Genomic DNA, 16,288 nt, shown 5'->3' on the forward strand with positions numbered 1-16,288 from the left:
AGCTTTCCTAAATATGAATAACCTATATCACTCACTAATATAAATCCAACTAAGAGAAGAGTAACACTCTTATTCTTCCACTAAAATTCTAAATGAATAAAACATCTTTTATAATGCTCTTTATTAATTCTTTCGTGCATGTATGTACATTTTTAGCTAGCAACAACTTGGGCGTATTGAATTTTTCATGAGGATTTGTGTAACATAAAATTAGGTAAACATCATATGAACATAAATATGTAGGACACCAACAAAACCTAAAACAAATTTTTAATTTTATTATGTTGTATTCAAGATTCTAGAAATTGATTCACATCTTCTTTAGAACATAATCAAAATTATCATCTGTATTTTTTAAAAAATTCAATACCTTATTTATGTTTTTTAACCATTTTAATATTAAAAAGTTTGAAATAAAAGATATAATTCCAGAAGCATTATTGAAAGCATTGATAAATAAAAAAATATTACATTCAATAACTATAATACTACATCCCGTCTAATGCCTTCATTTGGGTTCATGATGCGAATGCTAACGTTAAGATATTTCAGTTGAAAAAAAGCATGCTACCGTTAATAAACACGCTCCATAGATGGATATTGCAGCTGAAAAAAGCATGCTACTGGTTCGAATCCACCCGTTGAAAAAACAAGCTACCGTTAAAGATATTTCAGTTGATAAAAAGCATGCTACCGTTAACAAACACGCTCCATGGATAGATATTGCAGCTGAAAAAGCATGCTACCGTTAACAAAAACACGTTCCTATTCTTTAGCCTATTATATATATGGCCATTGATATAGAAGAACAGCTCATCCACAATGTTCAGAATCATCTGAGGAGGAATGTTCAGTATTTCCCTGCGGACATTGATTCTTTATGTAATAGCTATGTGGACTCCTCTGGTTATTGCTGCTCCAAGGCCATAGTGAGCATGGAGATGAAAGATTTGAGGGAACTGAATTTATAGATTCTTGGTATAGTGCTCGATGCTCTTTCCTGCAAGGGGGTGAATTTGCCATTTGGTGTGCCCTATCTGCGGAGGAATGTTGTCCGAGAGAGTGATGCCTCCAACGCCTCAGATGTCATCCGCATCACCAATCATCTGCGGAGGAATGCCGTAAGTCCCACATACTCAACGCCTACAAAGGAATTCTTGAGTTTAATTACTTAAATTGATGTGTTGGTTTTTCCTCTTTTCTGTTTCATCTGTTTAATGGATATATGTTTTTGATAAGGTAATTTTTTAATTTCAAAAAACAGAGAATTATATTTTATGACATGTAGAATGTAATCATATTTTTCTTTTATGACATGAATGTTAACTTGCCCAACAGAGAAGAAAAAGATTCTGTTGAGCGATAGCATTTGAGACATTCTGGCTCATCTCTGTACTCTGTAGTGATTGTCTGCAATCTAGGATCTCTGTTACCATTTCATTAGTTTTTAAATTTAAATTAATGTTTGGCAGCAACTGAAGAAGTTGGTCTGCAATCTAGGATATCTTATGCTTGCCTTGTTTGCTTGTTGAGTCAACTCCTTTCCTTGGGCACCCAGCCGAGTCATCCCCTGTCTGCAACGAAGGACTTGATTGCTCTGACTTTATCCAGCTGAAGATGTTCCTAGATACTTGCGAAAACGAATGACTTGCTCAAATTGTCCTCTATATCTTCTCACCTACCTTCTAACTTACAAATTGATCCCTATATGCTCGCAACTATCGAAAACTCCTCCAAACTATCATGACTATCCCCTCCCTGATTTCAGGTCATGTGACATGTGACTTGAAGATCATCAAATCCCTTAAGTGGGTGTAGGATATTCCCTAATACTAGTAGCTGCCATTTGTTTGATTCACTAAAGCATCTTTCTCTCATGCTTTCAGCATAAACAGTTCATCCGATACCCTATGAGGTCTCTGTCAAGTTCAGTCTGCTATTAGGTCTGTCATCTCTATCCTTCAAACACCAAAAATCTTCATGAGAACTTTAGTGAGTATCATAGCACCTCACAATTACATAGTACTTGGTCTTTTTATATTCACTACCCCACTGTCTTGCCTCTACCATACATTTTTGTCATTTATCTCCTAAATATTTTTCTCTTAGATCAGTGTTTGGGCCTTGATACAGTTATCATACTGTATCTGTATGATAAAAACTATCCACTTTTTCCAACAGTACATAGACCTTGAAGAAAGAACTCACAGACTTTGTCTTGCGATTGTTATGTGTGAAGTTTATTTGTCTTTATGATTAGGTCTCTAGACTGCCACTATATGCCTAGGAAGGTAATGGAACTCTTGATATGCTTTGTCATTTGTGGCTTCTTGACCCAGACTTTGTCAAAATACTATGTCCTTGTGCTTGTTTTATGATTCTTGGACTATTATGCACTGTTATTTATTACTGCCATCCAAATACCAATATTTCATTTAGTTTAATTTATCACTTCATCATATACTCTGTCAATGGCCCTGTCACATGCACTAAACCACCTCTACATATAGTGTTTTAACCCATATTTCTCATACCTTCATAGCAGGTTTGTTCACTATCATGGTTCATTTAACAATGTCTTCCAACCATGCTTACCATATCAATGTTCATCCTTTTGGTGTTCACTCAGACATAAGGGTTCTAAAGAGAAGCTTGACTTTGGCACTTGCTATCTTTTCTTTGTCCTCTATGCTCTTATTGATTATTGGAAGCTTTGGCCTCTGTCATACGTCTTTCATGATGCACTCCACAAGTCATCTTTCATGATGCACTCGAGAAGTCCATGTACACTGTCACTGATCCTTTGTCCTACTTAACCTTTTCAACTCTGTCATTGTCTTGGTCATGCTCTCTGATTTCAGAGTATCATGATGGATATATAACCTCAGTCAAGGCATGCAAGTTTTGTGAACTGAGCATGGCAGACTTTTTACTTAACAACAAACTCTCTTCACTACAACTCCAAAGCACTTCATTACCTCTGTCACTGCACCGAAGCCTCTTAATAACTAAACCATATCACTTCAGTTTCAAGCATAAGTAACCATGCATAGAACTATGTTTCTTTGGTTCCATCTAAAATACATTTTTTTTATTCGAAAAAGGATTGGTTTGCGTTCATGGCATACAGTATGAAGAGGTTTTGGAAGAAGTGTGTAGCATTTTCACATTTACTGTTGTGTTCCTCAAGATGAGCAAATATTCTTTTGAACATGTCTACAACACTTGGAAACATAAAGTTTGCATTGTGCACACTACATAGGTACTCCTTTAACATCCGAGGATAATATTTTCAAATCTCTCGATATATAAGCTCTCTTACAACATCCCTTGTTAATCCTCTTTTAAGAAAAGTAGCTTCATCACCCCATAGATTTGGTATCTCCTGTACCAGCTGCCCCTCAGTTCCTACTAATTTTTTTAATCTTTAATTTCAATTCGCAACAACTCCCAACTTAATCGACCACTCTTGTTGTCTCTTGTGTCTCCCATACTTGATAACTATGATGAAATTTCATTGAGACTGTTTTTTCTAAACACATAATCAATTTGGTTTTCTTGGAATATTTATAATTTAAGAAGTTTTAAAATACCTTGTATTTCAGCCTATTTTCTTAGGAAACAAATTACATTATGTTGAAAGATTGATTTAGTTATGGGTTCTATTCTGATAGAGTATTTCATGCACGTGAGATAAGCGAACCTAAAAGCTATTGGCTAAGACCTTTTGATGTTATGATTATTCATAGTGATTCCAAGTTTTAAGGCACTCAATTATATGAAATCCTAATACCAAATTACTGTACCCTTCAGTGCTCATTTTTCTTTTTAATCTTTTCTTCTCTTTCAATTTATAAAAATAGAATCACATTAAATTAAACCTTCAAACTTTGAATACAATATTTGAAGTTGCAATGATACATACAAATATAAAATATTGTAACTACTACTTCTATCTTATTAGACTCTTCATCTTTCTACATTGCGTACCTATAAATTCACATATCAATATATAATGTTATTTATAGACAATGAACATAAAATTATTTATGTTAGTGCAACAAGATCGCGATTACAGTACCTCATAGCTCCATCAGAATCCATATATGTTGCCTCCAAATCTACCCTTGTTGTCTTGCAACTTAAAACCCAATACACCATAGGCTCCTTCCCTCTCATTCCCACACTAACTTCACACCATGCATCATCATAGAAAAGCTTCCCTCTCAATGGAGACAAGGAGGGTGCTATCCTCGATTGTGGAATTTGGATTTACACATGCCAATTGTATTTCCTTGAAAGTTTATAAAGCCTTTTCAACAAATTGATTCTGTGGAGATCGTGTGACCACCCATTTCATTTCAACACTTTCACATCGTTCTCTACATGCCTCCAACTTATCTTGTCGAACTCCCAGACACCCTCCTTCTCTGTTCTCCTCCTATCCACCTCTGCATCTCATGTCTCGGGGGTGATATATCTCAGAGTACCTGAAATCATGCCCTTTTCTTTGTATTTCCTTAGCAGCAATAGCTTGGTTTTAATCTCCTATGCCCTACGTTTTGGCTTCATCCCATTTCTTCTTCTTATCTGCGCGAGTTTTGTTTTGTGGTTTTCTCCCTAAATATCTCCCTCTATCCGTCTGCTGTCTGGAAGCTCTCATTATTGCCCTAGTAGGCATGGAGGGTGTAGTCAAAAGTTCTATAGTTTTTCTTTTTATTTTGTCACAAACCAATAGCGTTGGCTTGGAAATTTCCAAAGCCTTTAAGGGATCATGCAGGCCCATGCTTTCCTTCTATAGACAATCAAGTTAATGGCACATGGATACCCATGTCTTCATCTTACCTTGTTGACTATTATTTTACAACTTTTTTGAATGTTAATACCTCTACCTATGGCGCTGCAAGTGAAGCCAAGTTGCTTATACCTTCGCATTTACATTGTCTCCTTCATCCTCTTCTTTCTTGTCTTCTAAAATGTGTTTTCCGTTTAACAGTATTGGGGACTTCACTCAAACCTTTTTTATGGAGGTTTTCCTTAGCTAGGGTTTGGACAAGTTTTGAAGTCTACAAAAGGCTCTCCTTTTCTCAGCACCACTATACCACAGAGAACGATGACGATCTCAAAACTTATTTACCATTCAAGGAGCATTTGGGATACTTGGGACTCCATACTTAGACATTTTGTAGGCTACCATCTTATGGGTTTACTCAATGAGGGGCCTATGGATGACCTTTTAAATGTCCTCTTGAAATATGCTCTGCTACCTTCCTTCATGTAAGCTTTGTCATAGGTGACTTCTTAGAACCCTTTTTCAAAACCAATATTGTTAGAACCCTGTCTTCAAATACATTAGATTGTCAAGAAACCAATCTTAGCATCTGTCTTCCTTATGATTGAGCCATATGTCCTCATGTTACTCATCTTGATATTAAGAGATCTACCAACCAGAACAAAGTATATCATGGGGTTTTCATCATAATGATGACACGAGATCTTTGATCACAGGATTCTTGACCAAACTTTGGATAGGGTTCTGCCCTTTAGCAAGGTTTTTCATACATTATTTATCACATGGTTTGAATGCTCATAATAACAAAGATTCTATCACTCCCTTAAGATCTCATCTTCAGCTCAAAGGAGGGGCAATGTACATTTGAATATTATCTGTATGGCAATAACAGTTTTCATTGAGAGATCTCAATCAATCTGCTTTGTGGCTAAGATTTATTTAGCTTGAGATGTTATTTTTTCTAAATTTTTTATCGTCTAACAGGACTGATTCTGGAAAAGGAGAACCAGTACATATATTAGCTTATTACGGTAGCTGTAGAATACGGTAGCTGTAGCTGTGGGCCAGCAAAATTTGCAGAGATAGAAGAATGCTCAGCCAATATAATAGAGGGCAGAAACCATATTACCGAAGCTAAACCTCTGAAATTGGGATTGCTGGGAGATGGTGTAGCTCCAAGAAAACTGCAATGATGTAGATAATATAAAGCAGGCATTTAGCAAATGCCTACTTATGCTAGGTATGGTACATCTAATACCTCATTGTTTTTTGGGATTACATAGACGATCCAAGTTCCTGATTTCAAATTGAATATTCAATGTCCAATAAATAGGTGAGTGAATCTTGCTAATAGTGGAGTGAATTTTAAAATAAATTAAAATTTATTGTGAACTTCAATGTATATATCATTAATAGTAATGTTAATATACAATTCTTTTGTTGGATTTACATTGTTATTAACAATTTGATTGTTGAAGTCAGATTCACTTCAGTGACTTAGTGAATGTTTAGAAAGTTCTGTTTACATCACATTCTATTTTGTTGGTTTCTTTGCCCATCATTCTATGTTTTTTGTTTTCTTTCTTTGCTTTCATTCTATTTTTGTTTGGCATGGCCATGCCTCCTCTGTTTTTGTTTTGTCTGTGAGTTTTACTCTAATATGTTTGGTATGTGTTTTTCTTTTGTATTTTTATGTGTGGATTGTTTTTTAAAAAGCTGTATTGGTATTTTGTATTTGTCTTTTTTTGTGGGTGATGATTTTTCAGGCAGCAGTGATGACAGGGAGGAGAAATGAAGCAGAACTACATATCACAAGCACCAGGAAATACAGAAGGTAGACATTTGAATTTGTGTATCACAAGAACCACATTTGAATTTGCATTTGATTATAAACCTATGTTTTGCCAGCCTTTTGTTTATCTAATTATCCATAAATATGTATAATCCAGAGTAGTCAATCTTGCTCACCATATTTAAATTTTTAGATCTCTGTCACTTTATACAGTCTAACAGAGAATATAGATCAAATCTGTAGTCTTATAATTTATAATACAGACTTGAGACTGCATTCAATTGTAATTCATTCACAATCTCACCTCTACAATTTCAAGGAGTTTGAAATCTGTATCATTCTTGAACCCAAAAGTCCTTATGAATCTTGCTTCACCAGATGTTATAAATTCACTTTATACAGCTTAATATGGATTTTGGATTTCAAACCTCTGATTACCATATACAGCTTAGCTTTCCATCTCTGCATATAATATGTAGTCTTTTCAGACCTAAACTAGAATATCAGTTTTGATTGATTGCAGAACTCAAGTTCACAGTTTAGCTGAGTACAATTGAGTATAAGATTGTAAGTGTCCACAGTTTAACTGAGTATAAGTTTGTAAGTATACAGTTTAACTATCTACATCACAAGGATTATTCAGTTTTCCCTATACCTTAGTTTAGTTTTCATTATTGTCTATTACTTATTCAGCCATGTTGCTTTGGGATGGGTAATATTTATCATAGAAATTTTTGAACTTTTCTTACATTATTCATTTTTCCTGTTGGCTCTCGCTTTTCGTTACTCAGTCATGTTTGGGGATTCACATCATGGGCATTATTTAGCTTTCCCTACACCTTAGTTTAGTTTTCACAATTGTATATTACTTTTCCGTAATCTGCCATTCTGATTTGGGGTTGACATCATAGGGATTATTTTGAAGTAAATTTTGGTGGTTTATTTTCATGATTTTACGTGGTTTGAGTTGTTATTTTTGTTTTTGGGGAATATGTCTGTTCAAAATGTGGGCATTATAGAATATAGACAGCCCAAAAGCAAAGACTGCATCTGCCAGATTCGAAACTTTCATCAATTTAAAAACATTGTTCAAAATAGGCTTTTCAATTAAACATCTGGATCAAGTATGCGCACACATTTTAGGGGTGACTCTATACCTGCCTTCTGAGGAGAAGACGGTAGAAAACAAAAAGCAAGACATTTCTTACCCGAGTCAATTGAAGGAGGACAACTCTTCATTATGAAGAAAGCAGAGTTTTGAAATTCATCTCGCATTCTGAATACTTTAAATTCCTTAAAATTGCATGAGTAAGTTGTCATTGTGGTCTTATAAACTGTTTTGGACCTTTTGGTCTCAAGGGTGCAAATAAATTGATAACATTTCCGTAGTCTATCAAAATGCTATTGTGGGTCATCAAAACTAACCAGATCAGCTAAGGATTTACCACCTACCTACAATCTCAAATGTTCAATAAGTGCGATTAAAAATTTAAGGCTATTTTGTTTGAAGTTTCAAGTTTTTATATGGCCATCAAAATGTTTTTACCAGTCTGTTTAAAATCAGCTTTTACTAATTTTGTAAGTAATAAATCATAACCCAATAAGTTCTCTTTGTGATTCCAGGAGAGCAGCCACATACTTATCAAGTGTGCAACATTAGATAATATTTCGATCCGGTTCAAGCATTCGATGTGGCAGAGGTAGTTGGCAGTCTGTAGAGTGATGCCTAGAGTTTCTCAATTGTTATTGCAGTCAATGCAGAACAGATTTTTAAATTTACTGTTACACTTTTGCATCATTTCTACGAATTGGTCAATTTATTTGTAAATGGATATGTAAATAGATTTGTTGTTTAATAATTTTTTGGGGGGAGGGGTTGAATTGCCCCCTCTTTAAGGCTGCAGAGAATGGTCCTTGATCATGGTCATTTTTTTTAGTCGAATGTTTCTGTGTTGATTTTTATTTTATTTTTTTTATTACATAAATTTTTTAATTTTATTTTATTTTAAGCAAGATATGTGGAGTGTATGTTTGAACAAGATATGTGTGAAATGAAATAATGTTACATGTAATGTCTTTGAATTTTCACATTCATTTATCTCAGTATTTGAACTTCAGCATTTTTTTGAATATGTTTGAAGAGTGTTTGAACAAATTAATTTGTGAAACAAACAAACTATATGTAAAATGTGTTTTAACTATGACAACCACTTTGTTGCATTTGTAATTTAGCATGTGTGTGTAAGTTTGAATTTTTATGTTCACCTTATATTAAGAATCTATTAACTTTAAAATTCACTTTTGTGGTATGTTTGAACTTTGCAGTCACACCTTATATTTGTACTTTGACTCTTATATTTGTACTTTGACATCTTTTAACTCAAGTATTTATTTTTTGTGTGGTTGAAGTGACTTTTTGTAAAACCTTCTCAAATTAGGATGCGTTCACTTTCGTATGTTTGTATTTTGGTATATGTTTGAACGAACTTCGTTTATATTTAAACTTTAGCATTTTGTTTGTATATGTGTGAAGTGTGTTTGAACAAACACTGTGTGAAATATGTTTTAACTTTGACAACCATTTTATTGTGTTTGTACTTTGACACGTGTTTATGTTTGAACTCTCACATTCACTTTGTATGAAGAGTGTATCAATTTTGACAATTACTTATGTTTTATGTTTGAACTTAGTGTGAAATGTGTTTGAACTTTGGGTTCTCTTTGTGTGTTTGAAGTAGTTTTTTGTGAAACATGTTTACATTTGGTATGCTTGAATAAAACTTCATGTGTTTGAAAAAAATTGCATGTTTATTTCATGTGTGGTTTAAAATATGTTGAAACTTTGAATTTCATTGTGATTGTGTTTGAAATATAATTTTGATAATTACTTAAATGTGTTTTTGAACTATCATTGATGTTCACTTTCTGTGGTGTGTTTGAACAATGTCCATGTGTTTTGTTTCTATTTGTGTGTTTGAAAGGTAATTTTGACATTACCTTTGTGTGGTGCTTGTATTTTAACTAACTTTGGAATTCATTTTGTGAGATGCCTTTTTGTATTAACTTTGACTTAGACCTTTTGTGGTGTGTGTATTAACTTCATGTTTGAGAAAATTCCACGTGCATCATGTTTTATAAATTTGACATTTAGTTTACTTGTGTAATTGTACTTGGTGTTTGTTCTAACTAAATCTAGCCTTCATTGTGTGTGTGCGTGTGTGCATGTTGTAAAAATGCGTTCATTTATTTCAATCATGTGTGGACTGCATGAAAGAATTCTGATTTACGCTTTGCGTTGAATGTGTACAAAAAAGATTCAATAATATTCACTTTGTGTGGAAGACTGCATATGTGTAATCACATATATTGTATGTATTTGTAGGTGTATGTATGAAAGTTAAAGTAATGTGGTATGTGTTTGAACAAACTTTGTTATTTACTTTGTGTAGTGTGTGTTTGTATTGATTTTGATATTCGCTTTGGGTTGCATGCATTCTCTAAGTTTATCACATTTGAGTGGACTCCATGTGTAGCATGTTTTATGACTTCTACATTCACTTCATCTGTGTTTGTATTTTGGCATGTTTGAACTATTGTTTATTTTGTGTGGTTGTACTTGGTGTGAAGTATGTTTGAAATTGTGTGTGAATTTTGTTTGACATTCAATTTATGTATACAAGCATGTTTTTGAATAAACTTTGATTTCATGAGTGCATGTGTGCATGTGCATGCGTATGCTTTCAAATTTAATTTATGTAGTGTATGTGTTTTTTTGAATTTGAAGTTTAGTTAATGTGCAATGTGTGTGGATGTGTGCACTCATACGCATTTGTGTTTTTAAACAAAGTTGGCATTCACTTTGTGAGAATTGTGTTGAAATAATCTTTTCCATTTCCCTTTATGTTGTGGATGTGTGTGTTTTGTAAGCAAAAATTTAGCATACACTTTATGTGCAATGTGTGGGTGGTGCATTCTCACTCATTTGTACAATATGCGTGGGTGGTGCACTATCTCATCCATGTTTTTTTAAACTAAAGTAGCATTCACTCTGTGTGGATTGCGAGTTGAAATAAATTTTCCATTTTTTTTCCATTTCCCTTTATCTTGTGCATGTGTGTGTTTTGTAAGCAACAATTTAGCATACACTTTATGTGCAGTGTGTGTGGGTGGTGCATTCTCACTCATTTGTACAATATGTGTGGGTAGTGCACTCTCTCATCTATTATTTAGCTAAAGTAGCATTCACTCTATGTGGATTGCGTGTTCAAATAAATTTTCCATTTCTTTAGAGAGAGAGAGAGAGAGAGAGAGAGATTTTAGTGTCGACATGGTGAGTCTTAATGTTCAATCCATATTGGTCATTACCTTTGTATGTGTATGTGAAAGCATGATTTTGTTTGTGCGTGCATGTGTTTTTAAACTAAAGTAGCTTTCACATTGTGTGGATTGTGTGTTCAAATAAATTTCCCATTTCACTTGTGTGTGTGCGTGTGTGTGTGTGGATGTGTGTGTTTGTGTGTGATAATTAGGGAAAGATGGTGATGGGTTAGGTGAAATAATTTTAGTAACCAATAGGAGTTCCAACCCAAAGAGGACACCAATCCGCAATATGATTTGTAGGTACTAATGTACATGAAACACGAATCCCCCATTCAAAAGTTGAGCATGAATGTGGCTATTGAGCACCAACTTAGATTATGAGGCTCCAACCTCAATTAAAAAAAGATATAGGATTAACAAGGGAAGTTGACATGCAAACCTTTCAAACTTAATTTGCATCATCTAATAAATTTGATTTGTTTCATGACACATTCATAATGTGGATAGGATATTTCATCTTTGCTCACACACTTTACAACCTATATTCATTCACTACTACCTTCTTCACATGATTATTAACACACACCCTTGAATGAACTGGTCACCAATATATATTCATTCCATCACATTATTGTTGGATATTGTTGGTCATTGCTGCTGCTAGGATATATCATTGTCATTGATGTCAACATATTCCTATGATTTGCTCTGGTGTTTGCGAATTGGGAAGATCTTATGATCCGGTTTGTAGTGTTGTTTCGTCGAACACTGTTTTGCAGAGTTCAGTATTTCCTCCGGTATATTTTGGTGTGATCAGATCTTGAGCTGAGATTTTGGGAGATTGTTTGAAATGGTCTTGTGTATCTTCCTTTCAGATGGTTCGTGTTTTGGTGCTCCGCAGGTTATCTTTCTCAATGACAATTGTTGTTATTTGAGTATTCCTGAGTTCCTGATGTTGATTGTTGAAGATTTGATAAGTGGTGTTGGTGCAGCTGTTCTTGATGATTCTAATGTGCTTGATGTTGTTTCCTAGTTGTGTTCTATTTGTTTTGATGATCTGCATTGATCGTTGTGCGAGTTTTTGATGGTTTCTATGAATCGGTGATGATTATTGTGTTGTGCAGCTTTCCTGGTGGTGTAGCATGTTGCGGTTGATCTTGGCGTGATTTCCGGTGGTATTGAGCGTTTGGGAATTTGAATTAGGTCCATGTTATGTCACGTAAATCATTATATTGGTCCGGTGGTCAATCTTTGTATTGTGTGATGTAATTTTGTAATTGAGGGTTGAGGGTTTAGCCAACCTTGTTGTCAAGGTTGATGAATAAATGTAATTTAGATGTTGATGTTGTGTCTGCATTATCAGAGAGTAGTGTATGTGCGAACAAGTGACTTATCCTTCGGTGCTGAGATTGAGGAGAGATTGGTGTTGCAATGCAGACAACTGTGCTTAACCGAAACTGTAATCAAGCATTTGGAGATGCTATTCCTTCAATTCATTTCTTTCGAATTGTAGTTCGAATCTTATTGTAAGTCAGTGAGACTTCCCTGAGGGTTGTAGCCTTCCGAGCCATTATCTTTTGAACATTGAGCTCTAGGTAGTGTGCATGAATGCATGTGCATTCCCCATTGTAATATTTCACATACTAATGTAGAGTATCATCTTACTATGGGTAGGTTCCCACCGTGGTTTTTTCCTTAACCGGGTTTTCCACATCAAAATCTTGGTGTTGTGTGTTGTGCTGTTAATTTGCTTATCTTTATTATTGCTGCAATTTATCATATTTGTTTTTGTGATTAAGTTTGTTAATCCGGTGAAAACTGATTCACCCCCCCTTTCAATTTTCCTCCTCCTTACTACTAACAATTGGTATCAGAGCTAGATCCTCCGTAAGAATCTTAACTGCTTGAGGAGTTCTGAGATGGTAGCTCAAGGTGTTATCTTTAAGAAGGACAGTCCAAGATTTGATGGAAGCAACTATTCTATATGGAAGAATCAAATGGAAGTGCACTTGAAATGTCTTGGAGAAGATTACTGGAAGATTACAAAGAATGTCTATTCTACTCCTCCGAATGGACCAACTACTCCTGATGAGATCAAGGAAGTTGAACATAATATTAGAGCTAAGGAAGCATTGCTTAGTGCCCTGACTGATTCTGAAATGACAAATGTAATGGGACTTCAGACCGCACATGAAATTTGGGAGGTGGTTGAAATCTTGTATGAAGGAGATAAACAAGTGAAAGTTGCTAAGTTACAGAGTTTGAAAGAAAAGTGTGATGTTGAAGATGGGAGATGATGAGAACATACACTCTTTCATGGCTAAGGTGAATGACCTTGTCCTAGGTATCAGATGTGCCAATGGAACCCTTGAGGAAGATGAAATTGTTGCTAAGGTGCTGAGATCTTTGCCTCCTACCTACAAACATAAGGTTGCTGCTATTGATGAGATCCAAAGTGTGACTACAGTGACAAGGGATATGCTAGTTGGGAAGATTGTTGCATTTGGGCTGAGCAAATTTGGAGAATCACATGGATAGTCTGAGACAACATCTACATCCAAAAAGCAGAAGTATGATCCTGATGAGTGCAGAATATCTAGATATGAAAGAGAAAGAAGAGAGATGGAAGAGCAAGAAAGAGAGCTAGATGAGCTTCAAGCATTTATTGCTTGAAGATTGCCTAAAGGAGTCGGTAAGTATGATGGAAAATTGCATTTAAAATGTTTCTCTTGTAATAAAATAAGTCATTTTGCTTCTAGATGTCCGAAGAGAATGGATAAGTATGATAGGCATGATAAGTTTGATAGGAATGATAGATATGAGAAGCATGAGAAGTATGATAAGCCTTACAAGCCTAACCGGAAGTATAGAAATCAGAAGAACTGTTATTATGCTGCTGATGAAGGTGTTACAGATGAAGAATCAGAAGGAGATGAAGTTGTTTTTATTGCCATTAAAGAAGATAAACTTGTACCTGTTGATTCCACTAGTTGTTCTATTGAGGAGAAAGCTTTAGCTGCTAAAGTTGAAGAGAAAGATGAATGGGTGATTGACAGTGGTTGTTCACATCATATGACCGATGACAAAAGCAAATTTGGTAAGTATGAAAAAATATGATGGTGGAATAGTTAGATTTGGAGATGACAAAGCCCATGTGATATGTGTGAGAGGTTCTATTTCTTTTGATGGTAAGCATAAAACTGATGATGTCTTGTATGTTGAAGGTTTGAAGCACAATCTTTTGAGTGTTGGACAGATGCTTGATAAAGGCTATGTCTACAATTGAAGAATGAAAAATGCAAGATCCTAAATGCCTATGGTATAGAGATTGCATCTGGAACTAAAAATGAAGGTAACATTTTTCATTTGAATGTTGGTGAGAAAAGTTGTTTGATTGCTTAGATTGATGAGAGTTGGTTGTGGCATAGGAGAATGTGTCATGTAAACTTTGACTCAATAATTAAGATTAGTTCTACACAAGTTGTTAGAGATCTGCCTAAGATTGTTAAGCCTACTAATCTGGTATGTAAGGAATGCCAGATGGGTAAGTAAACAAGGATTTCTTTCAAGAGCAAGCAGTATACATCAAATGGATTGCTAAATCTTGTGCATACTGACCTATGTGGACCTACAAATGTTAGAAGTGTGCAGGGTGATAGATATTTTATGCTACTAATTGATGATTATTCCAAGATGATGTGGGTTGTGTTTTTGAAGGAGAAATCAGAAGCATTGGACAAGTTCAAGATATTCAAAGCCAAGGTTGAGACTGAGTCTGGACTGAAAGTAAAATGTCTGAGATCTAATAGAGGTGGAGAATTTTGTTCCGGTGATTTCAATTCATTTTGTGAGAAGCATGGAATCAAAAGACAATTATCTGCTCCTAGAACCCCTCAGCAAAATGGAATTGTTGAAAGGAAGAACCGAACTGTCTTGGATGTTGCAAGGACTATGTTGATTGAAGGAAATGTTCTAAAGATCTACTGGAGAGAAGCTATTAGCACTGCTCTTTACACATTCAACAGAGTTCATATCAAAAGTGATACCAGTAAGACCCCTTATGAGTTATGGTTTGGTCATGTTCCTACTATGAGATACTTTAGAGTATTTGGTAGCAAGTGTTATATTAAGAGAGATGAGGATATAGGAAAGTTTGATGCTAGAAGTGATGAAGGATTTTTCTTGGGATATTTTACAAAGAGAAAAGCCTACCAGTGCTACAACAAGAGACTGAGAAAGATAGTGGAAAGTGCAAATGTGAAAGTGAATGAGAACCTTGGGAAAGAGATCAGAGCATGTGGATATGATGATGGACAACATGTTATTTTAGCTCTTGTTCAGACTGAAGAACCTAAGCAGAATGATCCGGTAGAGACAATTAACCTAGATGTTGCTCCTGTCGATGAAGAGGTGCAGGAACCTAATAATCAGAACGATCAAAAGACTCTGAGGTATGTAAGATTGAATAATTTTGAAAATCAGATTATTGGTGACAGGAATAAAGGTGTGATGACTAGAAGAAGGTTAGTTGCTGAATAAGTATGTTTGATTTCTAAAGTTGAACCTAAAGATGTTGGTGAATCTTGTAAAGATGAAAATTGGATGAGAGCAATGGAAGAAGAACTAAATTAGATAGAAATGAATACCACATGGGAACTTGTGCCTAGACCTAAGTATAAGAATGTTATTGGTACTAAATGGGTATTCAGGAACAAATTGAATGAAGCTGGTGAAGTTGTTAGAAATAAAGCCAGACTGGTTTGCAAAGGATATTCTCAGAAAGAAGGAATTGATTATGAGGAGACTTTTGCTTTGGTGGCTAGACTTGAAGTTGTTAGACTGTTGCTTGCATATGATGCTTATAAATATTTCAAGGTATATCAGATGGATGTCAAATTTGCCTTTTTAAATGGTGATCTTGAGGAAGAAGTCTACATTGAGCAATCAGATGGATATTCATTATCAGATAATGGAGACATGGTATGTAAACTGAAGAAAGCCCTTTATTGACTGAAGCAATCCCCTAGAGCCTGGTATGCTAGACTGGATAAGTATTTATTGAAATTGGGATTTAGTAAAGAAACTGTTGACAATAATCTGTACTTTAAGATTGAGAATGATAACATTTTGATTTTTGAAGTCTTTGTTGGTGATATTATCTTTGGAGGAGATGATAACTTGAGCATGAAGTTTGCCGATGACATGCAGTAATAATTTGAGATGTCTATGATTGGTTCTATGACTGGTGAGATGCAATTTTTCTTAGGTTTGCAGATTTCACATAATGGAAAAGGTACATTTATATCTCAAACTAAGTATTGCTATAGAAGTTTGGGTTAGATGACTCCAAACCGGTTGGAACTCCTGTGGTGACTAGTTGTAAA

At 34.9% G+C, this 16,288-nt stretch overlaps 1 long non-coding RNA gene across 1 annotated transcript; it reads left to right on the forward strand.

The window, feature by feature from the left end:
* Window positions 1-543: 543 nt before the first annotated feature.
* On the forward strand, window positions 544-8,520 carry LOC131078625 (uncharacterized). Its single transcript, XR_009113808.2, has 3 exons — window positions 544-1,121; window positions 5,777-6,626; window positions 8,208-8,520. It is a non-coding gene; the product is annotated as an uncharacterized LOC131078625 (long non-coding RNA).
* Window positions 8,521-16,288: the final 7,768 nt, after the last annotated feature.

The sequence above is a fragment of the Cryptomeria japonica genome, chromosome 3 (assembly GCF_030272615.1).
Source record: "Cryptomeria japonica chromosome 3, Sugi_1.0, whole genome shotgun sequence".
Taxonomy (NCBI): Eukaryota; Viridiplantae; Streptophyta; class Pinopsida; order Cupressales; family Cupressaceae; genus Cryptomeria; species Cryptomeria japonica.